The sequence below is a fragment of the Eriocheir sinensis genome, unplaced genomic scaffold (genome assembly GCF_024679095.1).
Source record: "Eriocheir sinensis breed Jianghai 21 unplaced genomic scaffold, ASM2467909v1 Scaffold102, whole genome shotgun sequence".
Lineage (NCBI taxonomy): Eukaryota > Metazoa > Arthropoda > Malacostraca > Decapoda > Varunidae > Eriocheir > Eriocheir sinensis.
This window is the reverse complement of record NW_026110319.1, coordinates 204,552-215,347: the sequence shown is the minus strand read 5'-3', so window position 1 is coordinate 215,347 and position 10,796 is coordinate 204,552.

The window sequence follows — 10,796 nt, the reverse complement described above, 5'->3', positions numbered from 1 at the left end:
CCCGTTGCGAGCCATAGAAGTAAACATAATTCTTACTAATTCCCCTAAAAAAAGACAGGAATGGACTAAGTGATAAAAAGTCAAATAAAAAGCGAACCAGTAATAAAATATGTAAGTAATTGAGGTAAATCATAAAAAACCCGACAAACTTCACAAACAGTATCATTCTCTCTCTCTCTCTCTCTCTCTCTCTCTCTCTCTCTCTCTCTCTCTCTCTCTCTCTCTAACTCTCGTCATTTTCCAAGATTGTGGCCACAAGTGTCCTGTTTACCCCGCCGCCTTGAGAAGTAAACAAGGAGGAGGAGGAGGAGGAGGAGGAGGAGGAGGAGGAGGAGGAGGAAGGGCGAGTTGTTGAGAAGGAGGCGGAGGAGAAGGAGTAAGACGAGTTCAGTAGTAACAAATGTACGGAAGTGGGGGTTGCCTCAGCGGGGGGGACTGGAAGTGGGGGTTGGGGGGGTGAGCGGGGGGGTTACGGGAGTGGGGGTAATTTGCGGGGGGGTTACGGAAGAGGGGGTATCTAGACCCCCCCCCCCCCCAACCCCCAACAATTTTACCTTTTAACCCCCCCCCCCCCCAAAAAAAAAAATTGTTTTCACTATTTCACATGTTTTAACCCCCCCCTCGGGCTAGCGTACGGAAGCGGGGGGGGGGTGACGGGAGCGGGGGTAGGTCGGTCAGCGGGGGGAGGTGACGGAAGAAAGGGTGGTCAGCGGGGGGGTGACGGGAGTGGGGGTAAGACGGTCAGAGGGCCGTCAGCGGGGGGGTGACGGAAGTGGGGGGCATGCACAAAGTGAGGGTAATTGCTATTGTTGTTGTTGTTGTTGTTGTTCTTGTTGTATACACACACACACAAACACACACACACACATATTCTGTGCTATATAAGCATCATACTTTAATAATTACCATCATTAATAGAGTTTCCGCTATGACTGAGACATATTCAGAGAACCTTCTCGATATTTTCCAATATCCTGCGCGCATAATAGTTGCAGGATATAGCAACTCTGGAAAATCGGAACTTGTACAGCAGCTTATTCTGAAGTATCATGAAAAGTTCAAAAAAATTGTCATATGTGGCTTAACGTCTCATCCTCTTCAAAGAAATAAAGAAATAGGACCTAAAGTTATAGTGTCGTCTGAAATAATTGATCCAATTGCCAACGAGGATACGTTTGATCAGAGAGGGACATTGTATGTACTTGACGATATTTTCATTGATGCTGTAAGGAACAAAATTGTGGTTGATGCTTTTACTGCGGACGGCACAACAATATTTCATGCATATTTATCACTCAAAATCTATATATGGGTGGAAAGCATGCAAGGAATATTAGCCTGAACTGTTCTCATTTCCTCTTGTTAAGACAGCGCGATTTATCTCAAATTCACACTCTGGGCAGACAAATATTCGGGAAAGAGAAGGCAAACCAGTTTGTAGATATATAAATATGCTGTATATTCACGTCCTTCTGGATATCTTCTTGTTGATTTGGGTAGAAATACTCCTGAGTCCCTACAGTTTCGCTCAAACATTGTTGGAGAACCCCAGGTGAACGCGTATTCCAATGGTGAACTCCAGGAAGAAGGAACTCTTACACGCACTATACTCCCAACATAACGAACCCTATGGTTTAAGCTCTCAGGCGAAATTATGGGAGAAAGCAAAAAGTATAAATCCGGCAATAACACGTGATGACGTATTCAACTTTTTGAGAAGCAATAAACATATACATTGCATAAGATACAGACTAAAAAATTTCCAAGTCAAAAGATAATAGCCTCAAAACCCAAAGTAATCATGGCTGCCGATTTAGCAGACGTGAGACATATAAGAAAGGAAAATAATAACATAGGCTACTTGTTAGTATGCATAGACGTGTTTTCTAGGTATATGCAAGTTGTCCCGTGTCGGAATAAAGACGCAAATACTATGCTCGTGGCCTTTAAACAAGTGGTGGAAAATAAAGATTCTGAAGGCTTACGAAGATTAAACACCGACTTGGGCACAGAATTCTGGAATCGAAAAGTAAGAAACTATTTATGTTCCTGGGGTATTAAGCTACAGTGTGTACTCAAGTGAGATCAAAGCAGCCTTGGCAGAGCGGGCCATTCGTACACTTAAAGCACGCATCTACAAGTTCATCACGTCTCAAAATTCTTCAAGATATATTGATCAGCTGCAAAACATGGTCAGTGCCTACAACCGCTCGCCCCATTCTGGACTGAAGAACAAACAAACTCCCATTGATATTCATAACTTAAAAAACCCATCTGCAATCAAACGGCAATTCCACGCAATGTATAAAAACCCGAAGCAACCAGCGTCTTCCATCAGTTCTCGACTGGCAGTTGGGGAAATAGTTCGCCTTGTTTGAAGTGCTCGTTCCTCTGTATTCCATAAAGGATACACGCAGCAAAATACTCACGAGCTCTTTCGCATAAAATCAATTAAACACAAGAATCGCCCAAGAACTTATCTCTTAGAAGATTTGTCTGGAGAACCAATACAGGGGATATTCTACGCGCCAGAGCTCGTCTTAAGCGCTCTGCCTGAGACATACGATATTAAAATACTGCGTTCACGAAAAAATAAAGGAAAAAAGCAGTATTTTGTATCGTGGTTGGGATACCCTGCTTCATTCAACAGCTGGATTGACGCTAATGATATTGTAGAAAATGCGTAAAAGACACCACTCCTCAGTGCACAAAAACTTTGTCTTACTTTTGAAGAAATTAAACGTAAAAGATAGAAACCGTGCTATTAAGCAAGCAGCTCGAGAACAATTGAACTGTATATCTGAAATATTTTCCAATTTGTTAAAGAAGCACCTCACCCTCAATAGCAAAGTTATCAAGAAATTACGTAACTATCGGGAAGACATACGTGCCATAGCTAGAAAGAAAACTCCTCTCCATAAGAAAAGACTTATATTGACATCGAGACGGGGCGGTAATATATTAGCTGCTATATTACCTATTGCCGCTTCCTTGATCGGAAAATTATTTGGATAATGCGCACGTATTATCTTGTTCCTGAGTCTACCGCTGAGCGTGTTTTAACGGGTATTGCCTAAATGCGCCAACTCCACGAGTCCGGGGTCAACGGCCAATCGTGTTTCAACCCGCAGTCGACCCATCCCGATCATATGCCGGTCTCTGAACATGTGCCAGCAAGCAGCAGCGGTCCTGTCGTGTCGTCCCATGGTGCAAGACCAAGCACTCCTACAAGATTGAACCCGTCGTCTCGCTCTGTAAGAAAGAAAAGCTACAAAAAAAAAGAAAATATCGCGATCTGGTGTATACAAAACCACAAAACTACCACCCGTGGAACTTAGAGTCACAGGGATTAGGGAGAACAAGATATCCTCCAATCCTGAAATAAGTAATTTAATACCTCTGTATGTTAAAAGTATCGACGTGCCATACGTCAATATGATGCTAGAACGAATAAAAGACAATCCCATCGTAAAATGGGATAGCCGAGGCAACCTATTGTCTTCTGTTCGATCCTCCAATATCCTGTACATGTTGAATTTACTCTAATGCAAGTCAAAACAAACGATTGATGACATTGCTTATATAAACCAAATCATTGACGCCACGGGTGTTTTCACTAGCGAAATAAAAAATACGCGCGTGCGGCAAAAGATTCAGGATCTGGTTTCACCAAACAACCATCGTTGGCAACTTACAGATGGGACCCATATTAAATCCGCTTTTCCAATGTGCTAGTGCAGTCCTACATTGTGATTCAAGAAAGAAACAGAATCATGGACGTTGTAGATACTGAACCGCGTTGGACGCGCGACTTATACAGAGGGGCGGCGACGTCATGGAGAGAGAAATGCCGGAGGCGAGGACGAACACGCTCGACACGGTGGTGCCCCGAGCGGGCTTATAAGAGAGAGCAGACGGGACGATGGTTCGCTACTCGTCCCTCACCATCAGCTGAAGCGGTACTATTCATCACTCACCAGTATACCAGAGGACACCATGTCGGACGCCTACGTGTTCAACTACAAAGACGGTTCTCCTGGCGATGACATCTACCGCAACAACAAGACCATCATCGTTTCTTCCCTCAACTGCAGTTCCTGCTACGAAAAGAGGGGTTTACTGACGCCTACATGGATTATACCTGCACAGTAATCTCTACCGCGAAAGAAGCCCGATCTATCAACTGAACAGGTGTCGCTGGGAAGATCGTGGTATTCCCGGTAGTCTGCATATTCGCTATCCTCCGAGTGAAAATCTCCCTTATGTGGCGTGTATCCTAACCCAGTATGCTCCTGGCCGCGAACTGGAAAATAACCCTATAAACCAAGGATATCTTCAGACGTCAAGAGATCAAAATTTCATTCGTGGGGTAAAGGAAGACAGTTATGATAACCGCCTCCGCTGGTTTAAAGAGTCCATCACAAAACTGGTAGAATGGGTGATTAAAAGCAACATTACAAGTGTCGTCTTCCCTACAATATTGCAAGCGCTGGAATTCTTTACGTGTTGTGGAAAGTTGACTACCAACCGCATCTCCAAGAGGCTGCGGCTGAACTCCAACTGCATAATATATCGTGCGTCATCCTGGACAGATGGTGGACCTGCGATGAGCCTGAAACAAAATTAACTCTATCTGTGTCTCCTGAGCGAAACAGGAAGAGGAAACTGGTGGATACAGAGGACGATGCTGTGGCTGACGAATGGAAAAGAAAACGGACGGTGCTGTAGTCGACGTGGATCCTGAATAACTATAGCTCCAGACAATTTCCCAATAATTATGTACATCACTAAATGTAAAATATGTCAATAAATAACAATGTAATGATGTTTAGTATGATTTACCTTCAATATGTAATTGGCATCTCGTCATGTCTACCTCTATATAATGAAATAATTATAATATTTTGCTAGTGTCTTGCTTGCTCTAAATGGAGTCACATCATATATATGTTACCAGCATTGCGGATGGGGAAATTTACCCCAATTCCAGCACTAGCTTTACTAATAATATACAAACTCTAACATTAGACAAGGACGTGGAATATGAAGTCGGTCTATTGAACGTGTTGCTTCCCGTCGGTATTACATTGTTAAACCGGGTGAACCAGAGTGTAGTATACACCTTGAATGTGGTATAAGACCAACGCCAGATTCAGAAGCTATTGAAAGACGCACACTGTCAAAGGCTATTAATGCTAATATCTTGTATAATGACACTGGGTATTTGCTGATGTGTGTTAACGGTATAATAACGACATTGATAAAGGAGATGGTCGATGGATACAACTACCATTTACTAGCGTATTCTAGAGAGGTTCTTGCATTTAGCTCCACAAATGATCATTTAACTTTGTTCTGCTACAATGGTTATCATCCATGTTGTATTTATTAAGGTTTCCTTTGATGTGCGACTGGCCCAGGTTCTCGGTTTTGTCCCCAACTGATGTTATGCTGTGTTTTCTTCCTGTGGTACACATGAAGTACAAAACATCCGTTCTTGTTCCTGTTCATGGTCATGCCCCTCTGTTGAGAAATGGTGACGTACAGTGTGTTCTCATTTACACTGACCTTGTCAATCCTCTAGGTATGCAGGGAAAATGTAAATATTCTTGATGCCTTTTCGCTTCCGGAGGTCTAACAAAAGGCGTGCATCCAACTATATATAAGTCCCTTAAATCCAAAGTAATTGATTCGATTTCTATTAAACTCACAGATCAAAAGGTCGTGCTGTGCATTTCGATGAAGGATACCCTGTTACATGTTTACTTCATATCCGATCGCGTTAAATCTTTTAGTACATTTTACTGTATTAATAGGTATGTTGTCCATTTGAAAAGACAGTCTCCTCGACGCCACCATGCGGGTTACATTCATCCCTCCTTCCGTAGCAGAATATCATACCCTGTTTTCGAATGGCAAACAGATATCATCCTGAGGGAGTGGTATTGATGATATAGTCACACTTTCTTATGAACCAAGCTATCACAGAGGCGGGGTTTATTCTCGGTTTTAGCTGGACTCGCTAAAAGAGCTTTCCTTTCCTAGTGAAAATGTCATTGTGCCTTCAGCTCGAACATTTGGAAACAACGTTCTAGATGATATTTCACAGGAAGCAACTTGAGAAGCTCTATAAAAAAGCATGGAATTAATTCCTTAAAGCAAGCTGCAATGAAATTGACTAGAGGAAGGGAAAAAGAAAGTCAAGCGAGTCGGGAGGAAAAGGTGTTATAAAAGGACATCTTTACCGAGTTGTAATCATTGTTGAACTAAGAGCAGTATGGCGAGCATCACCAGCGCGGTTGGTGTCGGGAACCTGCGTTCTCCCCTGGGGCAATATGCCGCCGGTGTCAGTGAATTGTTTCTGCCCTAACAAAATGAGATTATTGGAAACAACGATTGCCTCCCGTTATGATGCTGATGTTTTACCTACTAACCTCGGATTCAATATGAAATTATCCGATAGATATATAGAATTTCTCATTCCTGGAACACTTGGCAGTTTTATTGATTTGGGGAAATTGGTGTTGCACACCTCTTTACGCTTAACTAAGCCAGACAATACTACTCCTCTCGAAGACGCTCAACACGTTGAATTTGCAATAATACCGCGCACAGCCTATTCAAATCAGTGCAATGTTTTTGGGAGATGTAGCTGTTTACAATAATGTACTTTATGGGTACACGTCATACGTTAAAATGCTGAACTTTGTCGTCCAACAAATTAAATACAAGTTGAGCCAATGCTAATATTACCATCCCAGAGAACGGTTTTATTTCCAAAGTAACAGCAGAATACTTTGACAATGCCAGCGCGCAACACAAGACCATTATGAAGCGGGTTAAGACTCACGGTATACAACTCTGTACCCCGCTTCTTCTGGATATAAGTTCTTTAGACAGTTACTTGCTCGATGGTATTTCGATTAGACTCAGAATGGAACTATCTAGTAATGCATGGCTGCTAAATTCTCCAACTGGCGATAACATTCGTCTGCATATAGATTCAGCCAAGCTGCTTTATACGCGACTGTTTCCTTATCCTAATGCACTTCATGCTTTGAACGCGTCTCTCGCCACAGGGAATCTTTTGAAATCGACATTTACCAAAACCCTCTTGAAAACCTATGTGCTAGCCAAAGACCAAACCTCAGGAACGTATGATCAACCGTGGGGTAATGTTATTCCGGAAAACTCTCGCTTATTATAACGAGCATGGAAGCTCATTCTGGCGACTATACGCTAAATCCATTGTATTTGAGCCATGGCGATATAAGTCAAATAAGCTTAAGTGTTAATGGTAGAACCATGTATAATATTCCTAGTAAATTCCCTCATGACTATGCTGAGCTCTACCATCGTACTTTGGATGCACTTGGTTTTCACAAAGACCATTTAATCGGAAAGGATATTGTTGTGCTGGAAGCTTCCCCCGGCGACCATAGGCCTCTAGAAGGCTCCCGGAGAAACGAGCAAAGGGGCGGGGAGCAAGGCGAGCCGTCCGCGGCCAGGCGCCAGGCGGGAAGTGTTGCCAACTCGCATATATTTTTGCTACATGTTCTTGTATGATCTGAAATATACTGTAATATTCTAGACTGTACTGTTCTGGATATATATAGGAGAAGAGGGCGAGAGGAGTCAGTCCCAGTCATAGTAAGCTAGTGGTAAGTGAAGAGTCAGAGTGAAGTGTACTACTAAGGAAGAATATTAAACTACAGAAGTTGTGCAAAGTGTTTACATATCTCCCTCCCACGGAGTCTCCTGACGGCGACACGGAACCCAAGTAACACGTCCGGCATAACACTGGTGTCAGGAGTGTAGGCATTTGTTTTTCGCCATGGAGACTCGTTCCCAAGCTGCCCAGAGGGACGACATGTTGACTGAACTTTTGGAAGCCTTGAGACTACAGGGGAAGAACAACAAGAAAGAGCACAGCAACAACAAGAAAGAACACTCCAAGAACTCAAAGAACAACAAGAAAAAGCACACCAAGAACTCAAAGAACAACAAGAAAGAGCACAGCAACAACAAGAAAGAGCACAGCAACAACAAGAAGGAACACTCCAAGAACTCAAAGAACAACAAGAAAGAACACCCAAGAACTCAAAGAACAACAAGAAAGAGCACAGCAACAACAAGAAGGAACACTCCAAGAACTCAAAGAACAGCTAGAAGATCGCTTCACAGGATTACAGCTACAGCTAAAAGCAGTACAAGATGGAAGTGAATCAGTGCGAAGAGAAATGACTGATGTGACCACGAACTTGGGACAACGCCTGATAGAAGTGGAGAAAGAACACACAAATCTTCAACAAGAGATGGAGGTGGTACGGGAGACGACACACAAAGAAATACTAGAAGTAAGTGACAGAGTGAAGGCCCTGAAGACTGCTTGGCTGGAAACGGACAGCCAGTACTGCAGGGCTAGTTGTACTCAAGATGCTCCTTCTACGCAAGTCCGGGGTAGTTTGAGCCCTGTTTCGCCTGAGTTTATCCCCGCAAGAAGTTCCGCCAGCCCCATGGGTCTGCTGGGTTCGCCTGTTAGAAAGAAGCCTCAGGAGTTTGATGGAAAGGTCTCCTGGGAGGCTTACCGCGCTCAGTTTGAGCTGTTGGCAGCTCGGAACGGATGGGATGACCAAGAGTGCGCGGTACAGCTGGCCACTAGCCTCAAAGGGGCGGCGCTGGAGGTCCTTGCTCAGCTCGACAATGCGACAAAGGGCAGATACAGCGGGCTGGCACAGGCGCTGGAGCAACGATATGGGACCAAGCACCAGAACGAGCTCTTCAGGGTTAGGTTCAGAACCCGCAACAGGAGGCGCGGCGAGTCTCTTCAGGAACTCGCTCAGGACCTTGAGAGCATGGCGCACAAGGCATACCCAGGTGCCACCCTGACCTGCTGACGGTGACGGTTTTGCTGCGTGATCAATTCATCGATGCCCTGGACAGCCCTCAGCTGAAGATACAAGTGAACCAAGCTAAGCCAACATCAATGCAGGAAGCTCTGGCACGTGCCATGGAGTTTGAGTCCTTTGTTAGGTCTAGCTTGTCAAGCTTCAGGGACGACTCGACTTCTGGCTTTAGGGCACGAAAGGGCGCTGTCAGCGACACAGACAGGTTCCAAGGAACGTGCTGGTACTGCGAGAAGGTTGGCACAAGGAGAACGAATGCTATAAGAGGAAGAAGGAATATGAAGGTGCCGCTAAGAAGCCCAGGAAGGACCCAAGTGCTGGACCTGGAAAAAGGGGCACTGGAAGAATGAGTGTCGGAAAAATGTGCCCCAACGAGGCACCACCACTGGGAAACTAAGAAGGACTGGTTCACGGGGCAACGACCAGTCTGTCCTGTACATGCCCCGAAGATATCAGTGTGCAGGAGAACCAACATGACAAGCTTCCAAGTGGATGGCAAGGTTGACGGAGGTTTTTGTCCAGTGGTCGTCGACACAGTCTCTTAACTCACATTGGTGCGGCCTGACGTGGTGAGTCATCGTCGGCTTCCTAAGACGCCGCATCGACTGTGCGGAGTCACAGGACACTACGCAGAGCTCCGAGGCCCAGTGGACGTGAAGTGTGAGCTCGGAGGACAGGAAGAGTTCCTCTGTGTACGTGGCCGACATGGATGACCCTGCATCCTAGGTATGGATTATCTTGTCTCCCACAGGTGCGAGCTGGACTTCCGCGCTAAGCAGCTGACTGTAAGAGGAAGGAGGTGCCACTGACGACTGTGAACAAGGAAGACCTGCCAGTGACGGTCAAGCGCACCATTATTCCTCCGAGGTCGGAGATGCTGTTACCCTGTCAAATTACGGGTGCCCCCGGCTAGCCTGTGTGGTAGAGAGTGGAAGTCGATGCCCGGTAGAAAACGGGTGATTGTAGGCAGTACTTTGGTAGACCCTGCTGCAGCGGAAGTGCCTGTCGTCGTGGCCAATGTCTCCTTCAGCCCAAAGAAAATAAAACAAGGGACCATGGTGGGGTTGTGCCAAGAGATCGACCAGAAACCAAGAACCTGTGTCTGCAGGAGAACCCTGACGAAGCCCCAGGAGGAGCTGCCTGACTACCTGCGCGACCTGTTTGACAGGAGCTCCAAGCGTTCAGAGGAACCCAAGTGGAACAGCTCAGGAGCTTCGTGAGAAATGCAGATGTGTTTTCCACAGGAGACCTGGACTTGGGGTGTACGGACCTGGTAGAGCACCACATCGACACAGGTAGCCACCGCCCAGTGAAGCAAGCTCCTCGAAGGATGGCACCAGCCCGTCGCAAGGAGATGGATGAGGTAATGGATGATCTCCGGCAACAAGGGTTAATCGAGCGGTCCAGCAGCCCGTGGGCGTCTGCTGTAGCTCGTCAGGAAAAGGACGGTTCCTCAGGTGCTGCGTGGACTACCGAGCCCTCAACGATCTCACCATCAAGGATTCATACCCACTCCCACGGATCGACGACACGCTCGACGCCTTGGTGGGCCCAAGTGGTTTTCAACACTGGATATGAAGTCTGGGTATCACCAAGTCAAAATGGCGGAACAGGACAAAGAGAAAACAGCCTTCTCCTACGGTCAAGGCCTGTGGCAGTAAGGTCATGCCCTTTGGCCTGTGCAACGCGCCGGCCACGTTTGAGCGGCTGATGGAGAGGGTGCTGGAGGACTTCACTGGAAGACGGCACTCATCTACCTCGACGACGTGATTGTCTTTGGCCAGACCTTCGAGCAGGAGATGGAAAGGCTATCAGAGGTTTTCGCCCGGTTTAGAGCTGCACCTTAAGCTCAGCCCGAAGAAATGCTGTCTGTTCCAAAGGAGGTCCAAT